Below are 6,378 nucleotides of genomic sequence, written 5' to 3' on the forward strand. Positions count from 1 at the left end.
ATTCCTACAAGTTTAAAAAAAGCGCGTACACCTTCCTTAAAGAACGGCAACGCTCCTGTGATTCCTCTGGTGTTGCAAGAGAGTATGGGCGGCGGTGATCACTTAACAATAGGTGACCCGTACGCTCGTTTGTCCTCCTATTCCATAAAAAAAAAAGTTTTGATTATATTCTCTAGTCTATTCTTGGACCCTTCCTCTTCCTAATTTATATAAATGATCTACCTAACCTTGTAGAAAAAAAACACAAGGTGGTATTGTTTGCGGATGACACTTCACTTATATTCAAAGTGAAACGAAGCCAAGTTTTGTATGACGAAGTAAACAATGCTCTATCTGACATCGTGTACTGGTTTAGCGCCAATAACTTATTGTTAAATAATCATAAAACCAAATATATTAAATTCACCGCGCCAAATGTCAAAAATGTAGATGCGAATATTTTATTAAATGGAGAGGTGGTAAAACCAGTGGAATCTGCTATATTTCTTGGCATTACTCTTGATTCCAAATTGCAGTGGGGACATTGAAGTGACATTGAAGGATTAGCGAATAGGCTTAGTTCTACAGCATATGCGGTTAAGAAAATTAGACGGTTAACTGACATAGATACGGCGAGATTAGTATACTTTAGTTATTTTCATAGTATTATGTCCTATGGTATATTGTTATGGGGCAGTGCGGCCGATATTAATACTATCTTTGTGCTGCAGAAGAGGGCTATTCGCGCGATTTATAACATAGGTCCTAAAGAATCATTAAGAGAAAAATTTAAAGAAATAAACATTTTGACTGTTGCTTCTCAATACATTTTCAATAATGTTTTATATGTTCATAAGCACATTGAGGAATTTTCTAGAAACTGTGACATTCATAATGTTAACACGAGGAACAAACATAAACTTGTTATGCCTACTACTCGGTTGGGTCGAGTTAGTAAGTCTTTTGTTGGGCGATGTATATGCTTCTACAATATGATCCCAGGAAATGTACAAAACAAATGTGTTACGAAATTTAAAAGAATTGTTAAAAAACGTTTGTGTGGGAAAGGTTATTATAGCATAAACGATTTTCTTAATGACACCACGAACTGGGATTAAAGCGAACACCCTCAGGCTCTTTAATTATAAATGTTTATTGTACGATATCACATTGTAATCCATATTTTATATAAAAAAAAAGCCCGCTGAGTTTCTTGCGCCCATTCTTCTCAGGTCTGAGGCAGTCTCTTTTGAATGGGTGGTAGATTTTGACGTTCAATAAGTGATTATAAATCCTATTTTGAAAAAAAAATATTTGAATTTGAATTTGAATTTGTACCTACTCTCGAAATTGTTGACGACTACGTCTACCTTGAACACACAATCCAGTTAGGCAGGTTCAACTTCGCGAAAGAGGTGACTCGTTGAATCCAACTTGGATGGACACCGTTCGGGAAGTTCGGTTAAATCTTCTCCTCCCAAATACCACAGTGTCTGAGGACGAAGGTGTGACAACCAGTGTGTGTAGCCAGTGATGACTTACGGTACGCCGAGGTGGTCGCTAACTATGGGAATCATGAGAAAGCTCATGGTCGCTCAGAGGGCAATGGAGAGGGCTATACTCGGGTTTCCATGCGATATCTAATCAGAAATGAGATCCGTAGGAAAACCAAAGTCACTGACATAGCCCAAATGATTGTGAAGGTGAAGTAGCAGTGGGCAGGGCACGCACAGGGGACCCACAGAGGGCCGGTGGGACAGTAAAGTCCTCGAATGGCGACCACGTACCGTAAGACAAAGTGTTTGCACACAAGATGGACCGAATACACGATCAAGATCGCCGGAATACACTGGATGAGGGCGGTGCAGGACTGATCGTCGTGGAGATCTTTGGCGAAGGCCTTTGACCAGCAGTGGACGTCTTTCGGCTAATGATGATGATGATGATGATACCTTTTCCAAGGCTGTCAGGGTGTAGAGAACGAAATATGGATCATTTTTTTAATCCAAGATAGCTGTCACACAAAATTAAAATTTCAGGTTGTAGACAACCCTGCCAACCTTGGAAAAGATACCTTCGTTCTCTAGAACGAAATGTGGATCATTTTTTGAATCCAAGATGGCTGACACGTAAAATTATCATTCAAAAAATATGGATATTCTACACGGCCACATTATCTCTGGACCTTACTGGTACTTAAAGCCCCCTTCCGTTTCCTCGTGCTCGTTCTATCGCGTAAGCACGGTTCTCAGTTTAATTACCGTTTGATTACATGCCGTGTCATCACTGCTTTGTTTTGAAGTTTTCATTGTTACCTTATTACTTTTGTTGTTAATAGTTCTGTATTTGTTCTGTCTCAGTTCTGTCAGAAAACTTTTTGTATTTAACACAGATTCTTTCATTGATGTTTCACCTTTTTAATAACAATAATCAACTACAAAACACATTTACCTCAAACAATAATACAGAAGAATAGAATAAAAATTTATTGATAACACACCACCACCTCACAATTATTAAAATGATACAAACTAGAATAAGTAATAAATTCTTAGAACTAACAAATAAAACAAATTAAATAATACAATTTATAGCTTAAAACGAAAAAGGTACTGTGCGGCAGTGAATGTCACCAAATGGAGCTAACTCAGTAAAAAGCTGCAATGGCTTGGTGCCAATGTAGTACTGTTTTTCAGTAGCCCCAACATTATTGAATCTAGGAGTAGCAGCGACTAGTAATTTTTAAATTATAATTATGAATATAATTCTATGAATATTAATAAATAAAGGCAGAATAGATCTAATTTTTGTATTGAACTCTTAAAAAAATTAAGTAAAAAAAAATTTAACGTTAAAAGAAGATCATTTAGATCTTAACGACTGGAAAATCATAAAATATGAGGTTATTAATAATAAATAAGTGTTATTAAAACTTATGGATAAATCGTAATTTATTTATTAGTAATAATATCTGTTTGTTTTTCACACCGTAACAAAGCGACAATGTGACGTCAGGTCGGGAGATAGAAGTTTCAAGGGAACCTTGAAAGTGGTGCAGAGAACAATTCTGTGACCATTTTTTAAATCTAAGATGGCCATAACGCAAAACTACGATTTCAGGAATATGGTTATCGTTTTCAAGTTTCTCATGGTAGTAGATCATAACGAAATTGACATCATTTTTAAGATTGCCGAGTAAAATTAATATTACGGATTAACGTTCCCAGGGTTCTTGCGATGGGTTGAGGTCGAATTCGAATTCATTATATTGGCAATTTATAATTTCACATGCATTTTGAATACAAAGTTACACCTTTATTATTATTCCAAATATCTTTATATATATATATATATATATCTTGTGTGCGTGTGTATGTCACTGAACTACCTCCTAAACGACTGGACTTGATGATTTTTTGTGTGTTCCAGTGAATTTGAGATTGGTTTAGATTCTCAATTCCGTCTATATAATATAATTCACCTGCTCATGTGTATGTTAGTAAACTCCTCCCAACGGCTGAACCGATTTTTCAAATTTAAGACGTGTGTACAGGACCACGTCTGTTGGGTCCACTAGTATATAATATATATTACCCGACGTTTCGTGACCTTTACAGAGTTTCTTTTGAAGGGCGCTGAGGTTGACGCAATAACCTAATATAAATGTGCAGCTACAATTAGTATTAATTATGATCGTATAAAAGTATTTTATTTAAATAATAATAATGGTACATACTCGTATATGATAAAGTAGCATTCCTACATTATAACTGTGGTCTGTGCTGTGGTACCAGAAACTTAGTATTGAATAATATATTTGCCACCAACTTCAAAATTTCGAAGACAATGTTTTTTTTTAAATTTTAATTCATTTATTTTTGTATTATGGTTGAGGATAGCAATTTTTTGAAAAATAAAATCCTTAATATTTTATATTACAAAAATATAAATATTTATAATAAGTAAAAAAGAATTATCTCCGGCGGGGAATCGGGCGGCGATACTTACCACTATACTACTGAAGATGTTGCTGTACTGTAAATAAAAAATTAAATTTACTTAACAATTTATAATGATAACAAATACAAGAATGGATATTTATTAGTATTTGTATATTAATTTCAGATTCATCTGCAAGTCTTCGGTAGTATAGTGGTAAGTATCCCCGCCTGTCACGCGGGAGACCGGGGTTCGATTCCCCGCCGGAGAGATGTTTTTTTTTTCAATCCAGCTAAGACATGAAATAATGTTCTTAATATATTATAAAATTTGAAGGCCATCAAAGTTATTTTTTTAATTTACATATGAAAGAATATAATAATACAAACAACTTTTATTATTCAAAAACAGTGTAAAATGGTATGGTTTGCTAATTTGCCTATAACGAGGCGCATTTTCTAAACCCAACTCATTGCTAACCCATAGATAAGGAATAGAAACAAAAACTTAAAATTATAAAAAAAAAAGAGATCTGGCTGAGAGACACTCGATTGTCATTTTATGTATATATGTTCTGTATACGTAATAAACTTATAGACTACTGCTATTATCTCTTTATGACATCATACTTAACCATAGTTTTTTTGTTGTAAATCTTTGATAGGCCATGTTTTGCTTCAAGAGTTTTGCGCATCATTTTCCAATCCAATCCAATATTGTATTGTATTTTATTTCAAATGAGTTGAGTTCAAATAATAAGAACCGTAATTATAAGTTCGTGATACATTTTTTTTTCTTTTTTTTATGGAATAGGCGGACAAACGGGCGTGCGGGTCACCGCCGCCCACAATCTCTTGCAACACCAGAGGAATCACAGGAGCGTTGCCGGCCTTTAAGGAAGGTGTACGCGCTTTTTTTGAAGGTACCCATGTCGTACCGTCCCGGAAACACCGCACAAGGAAGTTCATTCCACAGCTTTGTTGTACATGGAAGAAAGCTCCTTGAAAACCGCACTGTAGAGGACCGCCACACATCCAAATGGTGGGGATGATATCCTAACTTGTGGCGTGTCTTGCGAAGGTGGAATTCGGCGGCAGGAATCATCTTAAACAGCTCTCCGGAACATTCCCCGTGATAAATGCGGTAGAAGACACACAACGAAGTGACATCTCTACGCAACGCCAAGTGATCCAGCCATTCACAGAGCACTGAGTCCCCGACAATTCAGGCTGCTCTACGTTGCACGCGGTCAACAGGATCGAGCTGATACTGGGGTGCGCCAGACCAGAGATGAGAAGCCAATTTGGCTTTGCCCTCCAGATGGCTACGAAGTTGGGAATCGCTCGAGATTTTAGACCCAGTATTCTGATACTAGGCGAGGCTTTAAGGGAAGTGTTCTCGAAGAGCGGTGATACGACAAATGGGGTTTTTTTAGTGGTAAACGCGGAAACTTGAGTTTTCTGGGGGTAAAATTGGACAAGATTTAATTCCGCGACCTCCCGAGAGAGACCTGCATGGCCCGTGTATACGGCATCACCAGTGCTGTCGTCTGCATAGCAATGAATGTTGGAGATGTCCAACATATTATTGATATGCAGAAGAAACAGCGTGGGAGATACCACACGGCCATGGGGCACTTCAGCATGCACGGGCTTCGGGTTCGAGCAATATCTGCCGACAACGACCTGTAAGCTACGCCTAGTGAGGAAGCTGGAGGTCCACTTGCACAAGCACTCAGGAAGCCCAAATGATGGAAGTTTTGAGAGGAGTGCTTTGTGCCATACACGATCAAAGGCCTTCGCTATATCCAGGCTAACTGCCAGGCCTTCCCCCTTGCTTTCAATAACCTCCGTCCATAGATGGGCGTTAGGTACCTATACCAGAAAATCACCTGCCGACCGACTATGGCGAAAGCCGTATTGTCTGTCGTTGATCAACTGGTGACCCTCTAGGTATACCAAGAGCTGGCGGCTAATTATGATCTCCATGATTTTGGAGAGCAGGGAAGTAACAGCAATAGACCTGTAGTTTGCCGGATCCTAACTGTCTCCTTTTTTTGGATCGGATGGACAAGGACTGACATCCATAAGTCAGGGATTACGCCTTTGGAATAAGAGTGCCGGAATAAACGCGTTAGCACCGACGTCAACTCAGGGGCACACGTTCTAAGCACGATTGGAGAAATGCCATCCGGCCCGCTCGACTTCCTGATGTCCAAACAAAACAGAGCTCGCCTAACAGTTTACTGAACTGTACTTCAGGCATAGAGCTCTGACACCACGGGCTGGTCGGCGGTGTTTTTCCGTTGTCGTCAAGAGTCGAGTTGGAGGCGAAAAGAGCGCACAGAAGATGGGCTTTCTCTCTTGCCGTATGGGCCAGGGTGTCATTCCTCATGTGCAACGGCGGCATGGGCGACTGGTTGAAGTTACCAAGAGCAGCTTTCGACAACGACCAGAGCTT

The 6,378-nt window shown here is 38.7% G+C and overlaps 1 non-coding gene across 1 annotated transcript; it reads left to right on the top strand.

The window, feature by feature from the left end:
* The first annotated feature begins 4,117 nt into the window (after positions 1-4,117).
* On the top strand, positions 4,118-4,189 carry Trnad-guc (transfer RNA aspartic acid (anticodon GUC)). Its single transcript has one exon. It is a non-coding gene; the product is annotated as a tRNA-Asp (tRNA).
* The last annotated feature ends 2,189 nt before the right edge of the window (positions 4,190-6,378 follow it).

Source organism: Leptidea sinapis, chromosome 10 (assembly GCF_905404315.1).
Source record: "Leptidea sinapis chromosome 10, ilLepSina1.1, whole genome shotgun sequence".
NCBI lineage: Eukaryota > Metazoa > Arthropoda > Insecta > Lepidoptera > Pieridae > Leptidea > Leptidea sinapis.